Genomic DNA, 12,200 nt, shown 5'->3' on the forward strand with positions numbered 1-12,200 from the left:
TCCACCCACCCTGCTTATCCCCTTCTCCCCCGCTTTCCTGTATTGTAAGATAGGTTTTTGTACCAAAATGAGTGTGCATTTTATTCCTTCCTTTCGTGGAATGTGATGAGAGTAAACTTCATGTTTTTCTCTCACCTCCCCTCTTTTTCCCTCCACTAAAAAGTCTTTTGCTTGCCTCTTTTATGAGAGATAATTTGCCCCATTCCATTTCTCCCTTTCTCCTCCCAATATATTTCTCTCTCACCGCTTAATTTCATTTTTTAAAGATATGATCCCATCCTATTCAATTCACTCTGTGCTCTTTGTCTCTCTCTCTCTCTCTCTCTCTCTCTCTCTCTCTCTCTCTCTCTCTCTCTCTCTCTGTGTGTGTGTGTGTGTGTGTGTGTGTGTGTGTGTGCAATCCCACCAACTATCCAGATACTGAAAAGTTTCAAGAATTACAAATATTGTCTTTCCATGTAGGAATGTAAACAGTTAAACTTTGGTAAGTCCCTTATGACTTCTCTTTGCTATTTACCTTTTCATGCTTCTCTTCATTCTTGTGTTTGAAAGTCAAATTTTCTTTTCAGCTCTGGTCTTTTCATCAAGAATGCTTGAAAGTCCTCTGTTTCATTGAAAGACCATTTTTTCGGTGCGAGCTTGGGAGCAGCAACCTCTTATCTATCTCAGAACTTTCGCAGCCTGACCAGCTATCCCCTCCAGCTACCCTCCAAAATGGCATCAACTGTCAAGGATCAGCTTATCTTGAATGTCCTAAAGGAGGACCAGGTTCCCCAGAACAAGATCACTGTTGTTAGGGTTGGTGCATTTGGCATGGCATGTGCCATTAGTGTCTTAACAAAGGAATTGGCTGATGAACTTGCCCTAGTTGATGTAATAGAAGACAAACTAAAGGGAGAGATGATGGATCTCCAGCATGGCAGCCTTTTCCTCAAAACGCCAAAGATTGTTTCTGGAAAAGACTACAGTGTGACTGCAAACTCAAAGCTGGTCATTGTTACAGCTGGGGCACGTCAACAAGAGGGAGAAAGTCGTCTTAATTTGGTCCAGCGTAATGTGAATATCTTTAAATTCATCATTCCTAATATTGTTAAATACAGCCCTAATTGCAAGCTGCTTATTGTTTCCAATCCAGTGGATATTTTGACATATGTGGCCTGGAAGCTAAGTGGCTTTCCTAAAAACCGTGTTATTGGAAGTGGTAGCAATCTGGATTCTTCCCGTTGCCATTACCTAATGGGGGAGAGACTTGGTGTCCATTCTAAGTTGTCATGGATGGGTCCTTGGAGAGCATGGAGACTCCAGTGTTCCTGTGTGGAGTGGTGTGAATCTTGCTGGTGTGTCTCTAAAGAGCCTTCATCCTTCTTTGGGAACTGATTCTGATGCAGAAAATTGGAAAGATGTTCATAAACAGGTGGTTGAAAGTGCTTATGAGGTAATCAAACTGAAGGGCTACACTTCCTGGGCCATTGGTTTGTCTGTGGCAGATCTGGCAGAAAGCATTATGAAGAATCTTAGGAGAGTGCATTCAATTTCCACCATGATTAAGGGCCTATATGGCATTAAAGAGGATGTCTTCCTTAGTGTCCCATGTGTTTTGGGGCAGAATGGCATTTCAGATGTGGTGAAGGTCAACCTGAATCTGGAGGAGGAGAGCCATTTAAAGAAGAGTGCAGATACTCTTTGGGGAATCCAGAAGGAGCTGCAATTTTAAAGCCTTTAAATGTGCTGCCATAAAGAGAACAGGACAGGGGTTGAGGGGTTATGTATGATCTGCTTCTCACATAGACCAAATCCTTCCTCTGATTAGCGACTAAACACCAGAAGTGTAAAACCTGTGAACACACTCTAGTTTCTTCCTAAAGTTAGAAATGGGGAATAGAACCCTGTTGTAGTTTGCATATGATGCTGAATATGACCTGTATAGTCCCAGTGGTTGGTGTCAAGCAGAGCCAGTGGCCCACAGGTATATAAACTACCTGCTTTGTATGTAGGTGCTACAAGTTCCCTTAAGTCCAGAAGACAACACTCCTGGATACAAAACACCATACAGTAGTAATTCTTTATTGATGCATTGATTACCTTTGTGCCCCCCCTCCATTAGGGCACTACAGCATGGCCCCCATGTATCACCTTTCTAGAGGACCTGATTTTGTCTGCCTATATACATATATATATATATATATATATATATATATATATATATATATATATATAAATAGCTGTAAATTTCCATATTACATAAAAAGATCTGTATGTGTACAACAACACAACCAATTCCTCAAGTGTCATACTAACCCTAAATACTGAATAAAAAACAAATAACTGAAAAAAAATAAGAAAGACCATTTTTTCCCCTGAAGTATTATACTCAGTTTTGCTGGGTAGGTGATTCTTGGTTTTAGTCTTAGTTCCTTTCACTTCTGGAATGTCATATTCCTTGCCCTTAGATCCCTTAATGTAGATGCTGCTAGATCTTGTGTTATCCTGATTGTATTTCCACAATACTTGAATTGTTTCTTTGTAGCTACTTGCAATATTTTCTCCTTGACCAGGGAACTCTGGAATTTGGTCACAATGTTCCTAGGAGTTTCTCTTTTTGAATCTCATTCAGGTGGTGATCGGTGGATTCCTTGAATACTTCTTTTGCCTTCTGGTTCTAGAATCTCAGGGCAGTTTTCCTTGATAATTTCATGAAAGATGATGTCTAGGCTCTTTTTTTGATTGTGGCTTTCAGGTAGTCCCATAATTTTTAAATTGTCTCTCCTGGATCTATTTTCCAGGTCAGTTGTTTTTCCAATGAGATATTTCACATTATCTTCCATTTTTTCATTCTTTGGGTTTTGTTTTGTGATTTCCTGGTTTTTCATAAAGTCATTAGCCTCCATCTGTTGCATTCTAATTTTGAAAGAACTATTTTCTTCAGTGAGCTGTTGAACCTCCTTTTCGATTTGGGTAATTATGCTTTTGAAAGCATTCTTCTGCTCATTGTCTTGTTGAACCTCTTTTCCCAATTGAGTTAGCCTATTTTTCAAGGTGTTATTTTCTTCAGCATTTTTTTGGGTCTCCTTTAGCAAGATGTTGACCTGCTTTTCATGCTTTTTTTGCATCTGTCTCATTTCTTTTACCAGTCTTTCCTCCACTTCTCTAACTTGATTTTTAAAATCCTTTTTGAGCTCTTCCGTGGCCTGATCCCATTGAATATTTATTTTGGATGTTTGGGATACAGAAGCCTTGATTTCTACGTCTTTCCCTGATGGTAAGCATTGTTCTTCCTCATCTAAAAGGAAGGGAGGAGATATCTGTTCACCAAGAAAGTAACCTTCTTTGGTCTTATTTTTTTCCCCTTTTCTGGGCATTTTCCCAGTCAGTGACTTGACTTCTGAGTGTCCTTTCCACACCCACCTCACCTCCAGTTTCCCCCAGCCAGTGCTTGGGGTCTGAGATTCAAATGCTGCTTCCCAGCCTCAGGGCTTTTGGTGGGGGCGGGGCTGCTATTCAGTGTGAGATTAAGTTCAGGTGCTCAGGTGGGGGCAGGGACAGCACAGGGGGCTCAGTTCCCTCAGAGGGTTTATGTGGAGACCTTCAACAATGAATGTGGACTCCTGCCTGCTTGGGGAGGCCTTGTCCACTGCTGCCTCCACTCCTGCCTCCTGAGGAGGACCGAGCCATGGAGACACCCCACTCCCCTCCCGGCGAGCCAAAAAGACTCTCTCACTCACCCCTGATGCCTGTGGCTGGAGGGACCTGCGCGGCTGCTGGAGATTCTGTCCCTGAAGCCTGTTTGGATCTGCTCCTCTCGGTGCTGCATGGCCAAGGCAGGGCTGGGCTCACCTCTGGGTCAGGTGCACCATAGACCTTTGGTGTCTGTTTTTCAGGGCTCTCTGGAACAGAAATCTCTTCCACTCCATTGTTCTGTGGTTTCTGCTGCTCCAGAATTTGTTGGGAGGTCTTCTTTACAGATATTTTATGGGCTGTGGGTTCAGAGCTAGCATATGTGTAACTTTCTACTCTGCCATCTTGGCTCCTCCCCAGATGGATGATTATTTTAAAAAATATAAATTGCCCAGATTAACAGAAGAGAATGTTGTATATTTAAATAATCCCATTTCTGAAAAAGAAATTGAAAAAGCCATCAATGAACTCCGTGGAAAAAATCTCCAGGGCCAGATGGATACACAAGTGAATTTTATCAAACATTTAAAGAACAGTTAATTCCAATACTATATAGACTATATGGGAAAATTGAGGAAGAAGTCCTCCTAAATTCTTTTTATGAAACAAATATGATTTTGATACCTAAACCAGGAAGAGCAAAAACAGAGAAAGACAAGTGTAGACCAATTTCTCTAATGAATATAGATGCAAAAATTTTAAATAAGATATTAGAAAAAAGAATACAGAAACTTATCACAAGAATACTAAATTATGGTCAGGTTGGATTTATACCAGGAATGCAAGGCTAGTTCAATACTAGGAAAACTATTAACATTATTGATCATATCAACAACAAAACTAAGAGAAAACAAATGATTGTCTCAATAGATGCAGAAAATACCATTGAAAAATACAGCATACATTCCTGTTGAAAACACTGGAGAGCAAAGGAATAAATGCAACGTTCCATAAAGTAATGAGCAGTATCTACCTAAAATCTTCAGTAAGCATTATATGCAATGGGGATAAGCTAGATGCATTTTCAATAAGATCAGGGATGAAACAAATATTATCCATTATTATCACTGCTATTCAATATGGTACTAGAAATATTAGCTGTACAATAAGAGAAGAAAAAGAAATTGAAGGAGTTAGAATAGGTAAAGAAGATACTAAGTTATCACTTTTTGCAGATTATATGATGATATACTTAGAGAATCTCAGAGAATCAAGTAAAAAACTACTTGAAATAATATACAACTTTTGCTAAGTTGCAAGGTACAAAATAAACTCACACAAGTCTTCTACATTTCTATGTATTAGCAACAAAGTCCAACAGCAAGAAATAGAAAGAGAAATCCAATTTAAAGCTATGAAAGACACAATAAGATATTTGGCACTTTACCTGCCAGAACAAACCCAGGGACTATATGAATGCATTTACAAACACTTTCCGCATAAATAAAGTCAGATCTGAGTAAGTGAAAAAACATCAGTTGCTCAAGGGTGAGTCTAGCAATATAATAAAAATGACAATTCTACCTAATTTAATGTACTTATTCAGTGCCATACCAATCAAACTATCAGATAATTATTTTCTAGAGCTGGAAAAAATAGTATTGGAATTCATCTGGAAGAACAAAAGGTCCAGAATATCTAGAGAATTAATGAAAAGTAATGCTAGGGAAGGTGCCCTAACTCTAACAGATCTCAAATTGTATTATGAAGCAGCAAATATCAAATCACTTGGTACTGGCTAAGTGGAATAGCACTTGGTACTGGCTAAGAAGCAAATCATTGTCTAGACAATGAACACAGAAATCTACTGCTGGATAAACCTACGGAACCCAGCTTCTGAGATAAGAACACCCTGTTTAACATAACTTGATGGGAAAATTGGGTAACAGTGGGACAGAAACTGGACAATGACCAACTCTTGAAACCTTACAGAAGAATAAAGTTCAAATGGGTACATGAACTAGTTACAAAAATTGATACTTTAAAGAAATTAGTGGAACAAGGAAAAGTGTATTTGTCAGATTTATGGGGAATGGAATAATTTTTGACTAAACAAGAGATAGAAAACATCACGAAGTGGAAAATGTGCAATGTTTGTTAGTTTAAATTGAAAAGTTTTTGCACAAACACACCCAATGCAACGAAGATTAGGAGGGAAGCAGAAAACTGGAAAGAATTTTTGCAACTAGTGTTTGTGATAAAGGCCTTATTTTTAAACTATATAGAGAATTGAGTCAAATATACAAGAATACAAGTCATTCCCCAATTTATAAATGGTCAAAGAATATTAACAGGGAGTTTTCAGAGGAAGAAATTAAAGCTATCTATGGTCATATGAAAAAATGCTCTAAATCACTATTGATTAGAGAGATGCAAATCAAAGCAACTCTCAGGTACCACATCATACCTAAGAGAATGGTTAACATGTATTATGTTGGAGAAGATGTGGGAGAGTTGTAACAGTAATTCATTGTTGGTGGAGCTGTGAGCTGATCCAATCACTCTGGAGAGCCATTTGGAACTATGCCCAAAGGGCTACAAAAATGTGCATACCCTTTGACCCAGCAATATCGCTTCTGTGACTCTATCCCAAAGAGATCACAGAAATGGGAAGTGGTTCCACGTGTACAAAAATATTTGTAGCAGCTCTCTTTGTGGTGGCTAAAAATTGGAAATCAAGGGGATGCCCATCAATTGGGGAATAGCTGAATAAATTATGGTACATGAATACAATAGAATCCTATTTTGGTGTAAGAAATGATGAACAGGAAGACTTCAGAGAAACCTGGAAATACTTATACGAACTGATGCAGAGTGAAAGGAGCAGAGCTAGGTGAACTTTGTCTACAGCAACACTCACAGTGTGAAAAGAATTTTTCTGGTAGGCTTAGTACTTAATTGCAATGCAAGGACTTAAAAAATTCCCAACGGACTCTTGAGGGAAAATACCTTGCACATCCAGCAAAAAAACTAGGGAATTGGATCCCAAAGAAGCAGACCATTTTCTTTTGTATTATGTTTGCTTTTGATTTGTTTTATGATTTCTCCCATTCATTTAATTCTTTTATGCAACATGACTAAGGTTAAAATATATGTAATAGGAATGTCATGTTGAACCTATATAAAATTATATGCTGTCTCAGGGAGGGGGAAAGGAGGGGAAGCAGGAGAAAAACCTAAGAAGTATGGGAATGATTGTAGAACTCTGAAAACAAATAAAACAATTTAATAATAAAAAAAAGATTCACAAGGCATCTTTCTTGGCACTGAGGAGGATACATAGAACAAAAAGGTAGACAAGAAGAATTAAGAGAAGGAAGGAAAGAATGTAAGAAGGAACAGAGGAAGGAAGGAAGGGAGGAAGAAAGGAAGGAAGGAAGGAAGAATATGCTTTTCTAGTGGGTGAGAGTCAGGACTTGTGGGAAAAGATCGTACACAAAAATAAATAAAGGAAAACTGAAGAATAATAGAACACCAATAAATTCATCTGGGCAATGTGTTAGAGATTTCTTCATGGATAACATGATGTCTTAGATGATCCTTAAAGAAGATGAACTAGGTATGGTGGCCCAGGCCTACAATTACTGCTACTGGGAAGCTTGAGATTCGTAAATCATTTGACCTTGTGATTTCTGAGCTTACAGGGCTTAAGTAAAACAATTAGGTGGACTAAGACAAGCTTCAATATGGTGAGCCCTGGAGAAGAAAGTATGGAGGATGGGGGGAGTTGTAGGGAGTGGGAAAGAGGAATCAATAAAGATAACCTTAACAGGAAATAAAACAGGTCAAAATTTGCCTGACAATTAGTAGTGGGATCAAACTGTGAGTGGCTACTATATTTGCAGATTAATCAAAGCAAGTGAAAAATCCAACCCTGCCCATTCCACCCCCTAAATAAATAAAATAATAAGGATTCTAAAGTAAGTGAAAATGAAGAGGAAGCATATTCCAGCCAAGGAACACGGATTATCGAAATGCACAGGGAAAAAAACTATAATATGAAGTTATGGGAATATTTTCTGGAGGAAAAATATGAAAAAAAATGTTTTTCTTTAGCATCATTTTGCTTCCCTGTGCCATAGGAAGAGCATAAAATCCTAACCTGATTCTTCACATATAAATGGAAGATAAAATATCCATCTTACCCACAGTTCAGTTTTTAATTTCAGTGGAACTATGATATCATTAGGGCAACCTTGGGGCACAGTGGATAGAATTCCCTGCCTGGAGGTAGGAAAACTTGTTTTCCTGAGTTCAAATCTGTTCTCAGACACTTGTCAGTTGAGTGACCCTGGGCAAGTAATTTAACTCTGTTTGCAGTATCCTTATCTTTAAAATGAATGAGAGAAAGAAATAGTGAAACACTCCAGTATTTCTGCCAAGAAAACCTAGCCCCTAAAAAATCAGTCACAAAGAGTTGGATCGTACTGAAATAGTTAAATACTAGTTTAGTGATTTAGAATAGCAATATAAGAGACATGAATACTTTTGCCACTGATGCAGATCACACCTTATTTGTGTCACCTTACACTCTCCATGTCACTCCACAATTCCACAAAGCATCACCTAATCAACTTTGTAGAAGACTTTTGTTTTGAGTCAGCAGTAAATTGAAGGAAGAGACTCTCCAGTCACCCCTTTGGGGAAGGAAGTAGTTAAAACTTGGCAACCAAAACAACTAGGTAGCATAGTAGAGATAGAATGTTAGATACTGGGAGACTAGAATTCAAATCCAGCCTCACATACATGCTAACCTTTGACTTTTGGCAAGTCCTTTAAATCTATGTCTTCCTCAGTTTCGTCAGCTATAAAATGGGAATGATAATATCCCTTATTTAACTGACTTGTTGTGAAGATAAAATGAAATGGTATTTGTAAAGACCTTTACAAATCTTAAAGCGTTATATGTATTGATATTAATTTTAGGGCAGCTAGGTGGCACAAGCCTTAGAGTCAGGACAGCCTGAGTTCACATACGACTTCAGATATTTATTAGCTGTGTGACCCTAGGGAAGTGTAGCAGCAACTCATTATTCACAGTGTGAACAGTAGGCATGAATATGCTGACTCAGTTCCTAATTGTGAAATACAACAGACTCTCCACATGGAAGACAGAACCAAAGCTTTTATTTAGAAACCAGAAAACCAAATTGCAACACCAGAAAGCCAAATGCATCATATCAACACCAAATGCATCATAATAACAAAGAAATCTATACACAATAACAATGCAGAGGGCAATACCATCACTAAGCTTTTCCTCTGTTAGGCTTCCCATAAACCAGACCCCTTAAACAAAATCAAAATCAAGCTCTCTTACTAACATTAGTTAGCTGCCTTTTCCAACTCTCAATACTCACTGACTAACTTCCTCTAAGTTCTGCTCAAGCTCTGCCTCTTCCTGTTCCACGTTTTCTGCTTTTTCCATTCAGCAAGCTCCTCTCACCACATGGGACTTAGGTTTCCATGTGCTTTAAATAGATCACATAAGCCTATCAATGAATGGGAAAGGTCTTCCTATTTTAATTACCATTACTACAAGTCACTTAACTCTTTTTGTCTCAGTTTCGTTACCTGTAAAATGAACTAAAAAAGGAAAAGGTAAATCACTCCAATATCATTGCTAAGAAAACCCCAAATGGGATTGCAAAGAGGTGGATGTGACTGGAAATGACTCAACAGCAAACAACAAGATTATTATTATCATTGTCATTGCCATCAAAATCAACATCATCATCATCATCATCATCATCATCATCATCATCATCATCATCATCATTATTATCAGTTAATGGGGCAGCTATATGTACATTCTGTCCATTTTAAGAATCTGGTAATTAAAGGTCAAAGTAATTTGAGCAAGAATTTACAGACAAAATACTGAAAAGCAGGAAAGACTGGTTTTAAAAATAATAAACAAATCTCATTTAAAGCTCACCATCGAGGGGCAGAGCCAAGATAGCAGAGTAGAAGCAGGGACCTACCTGAGCTCTCTATCCAAATCCCTCAAAATACTTGTAAAATGGCTTTGAACAAATTCTAAAGCAGCACAATCCACAAAATGACAGAATTAAACAGATTTCTAGACTAAGACAATCTGGAAGGCTGACAGGAGGGATCTATTACACAGGACTCAGAGTACAACACAGTCCAGCATGGACTGTGCTGTCAGAGATGAAACTGGAGCAAGCCTCAAGGTGCTGAATCACTGTGCCTTGGTCTCCAGATTTCTCAGTCCACAACACCAAAGACAGCTTCAATGATCAGTGGGAAAATTCTTTCACCAGGATGAGAAAGGAACATAGTCTGGGTCCAACCCCAGCATCAGGCCTAGCCCAAGGGCTACAGCAGCCACTGCTGCAGCAGTCAGTTGCTTCTGGAGCACTCAACCTACAGACAGAGCGGGAATCCAACAGCAGATCTTGGTCATAGTACTGAGAGGTAGCCCTGGAGCAAGGAGGAGTGCTTCCATGGCAGAGGTAGTGGTATCTATGGAGAGGTAATCTTACTCTCAAATCCATGGTAGAAAAGAGTTCCTGCGGTTGCTCACAGTCTAGGGTGTCGGCCAGTCCAGGAGCAAATCTCCTTTGACCATATCACTTTGGAGAATTTACAGGTTCCTGGGGATATCTCTGAAAGCAGCTTCACAAATTCCCTCAAACTTGGGGCAGTGCACCCTTCACTTAAGAAGGAACTCAGAGGTCAACTAATTGGCTAGAAAATGACAGAAAGGTGGGGAAATAAGACAATATAAGGCTACTTTCTTGGTGACAATGTATTTTACTTCAACAAAGAAGATCAAAGCATTAAACTGGAGGAAGATCAAAGCATACAACCAGAGGAAAACAGCAAGGTAAAGTCTTCTACCAAAGCGTCCATGAAAAATGTGAAATTGCTGCAGGACATGGAAGAGCTCAAAAAAGACTTTTAAAATCAAATAAAAGAAGACGAGGAAAAATTGGGAAGAGAAATGAGAGAGATGCAAGAAAATCAAGAAAACCAAGCCAACAGCTTGCTAAAGGAGACCCAAAAATATGATGAAGAAAATAACACCTTTAAAATTAGATTAAAGCAAATAACAAACAAACTCCAAAAAGCCAGTGAGGAGAGGAATGCCTTAAAAACAGAATTGCCCAAATGGAAAAGGTGGCACAAAAGCTTAGTGAAGAAAATAATTCCATCCAAATTAGAATGGGGGCAAATGGAAGCTAATGAATTGATGAGAAATCAAGAAATTATAAAACAAAACCAAAAGAATAAAAAAAAAGACAATGTGAAATATCCCTTTGGAAATACAACTGACCTGGAAGATAAATACAGGAGAGATAATTTAAAAATTTTGGCTTACCTGGAAACCATGATCACAAAAAGAGCCCAGACATCATCTTTCAAAAAATTGTCTAGGAAAACTGCCCTGATATTCTAGAACCAGAAGGTAAAATAGAGATGGAAAGAATCCAATGATCACCTCCTGAAAGAGATCACTGAACAGATTTTGAAAGATTTATATAATAATATTTTAAAATATGTATATGTGTACATGCATATGTACATGCAGGCATATATACACATATGTGTGCATGTATATATTATATATGTGGACACGTGTGTATGTATGCATGTATATGTGTCTGTGCATATGTGTGTATACATGTGTATATGTGTATACATATTTGCGCATATATATATATATACATATATATATATATATATATATATATTCAGAGAAGACAGGGTGAAGTGAACAAGAAGGGAGGATATATATATAAAATAAAATTTAGCATTGAGAGGAATGTAATGGAGGAAAGAGAAAAGAAGGAGTAGAATGTAGTAATGTTTCTCACATAAAAGAGGCAAAAAGGAGTTTTTACAATGGGAGGGAAAGGGGGAAGGTAAGAAGGAATAAGTCAGCCTTACTCTCATGGAATTTGACTTAAGAAGGGAAAACCACATTCAATTGGTTACAAAAATCTATCTTACCCCTACAGGAAGATGCAGGAAGGGAATAGGAGAGGGAGACAAATAGAATGGTCAGCAGATTGGTGGAAGGGGTAATCAAAAGCAAGCAATATTGTGGGGGCAGAGGTCAAGGTAAAAAATGATATGAATGGAAGGCAGCATAAGATAGAGGGAAACGTGCTTAGTCTTTCACAACACCACTGCTATGGAACTGTTTTGCATGGCTCTACATGTATGACACATGATGAATCGTTTGCTTTATCAATGTGGTTGGGTGAGGAGGGAGGAAGGGAGAGAATGTGGAGCTCATAGCTTTAAGAATGAATGTAAGGGGTGGAGCCAAGATGGCAGAGTAGAAAGACACACTTACTCAGGGTCTCTCCCTATAGAACATAAAATACCTGTAGAGAGAGACTCTCAGCAAATTATGGAGCAGCAGAAGTGGAGAACAACAGAGTAGAGGTGATTTCCAGCCCATGGTGACCTAAAGGCCCACGGAAACGTTGGTTGCACCAGATGTGGAGTCAAGCACTGAGACCAGTCAAGCAGCACAGTGTGAGGAGACT

General features: G+C 38.5%; 1 pseudogene; it reads left to right on the top strand.

Annotated features, from left to right (window-relative positions):
• Positions 1 to 698: 698 nt before the first annotated feature.
• Positions 699 to 1,948, top strand: LOC140528676 (L-lactate dehydrogenase A chain pseudogene; annotated as a pseudogene).
• The last annotated feature ends 10,252 nt before the right edge of the window (positions 1,949 to 12,200 follow it).

The sequence above is a fragment of the Notamacropus eugenii genome, chromosome 2, assembly GCF_028372415.1.
Source record: "Notamacropus eugenii isolate mMacEug1 chromosome 2, mMacEug1.pri_v2, whole genome shotgun sequence".
NCBI lineage: Eukaryota > Metazoa > Chordata > Mammalia > Diprotodontia > Macropodidae > Notamacropus > Notamacropus eugenii.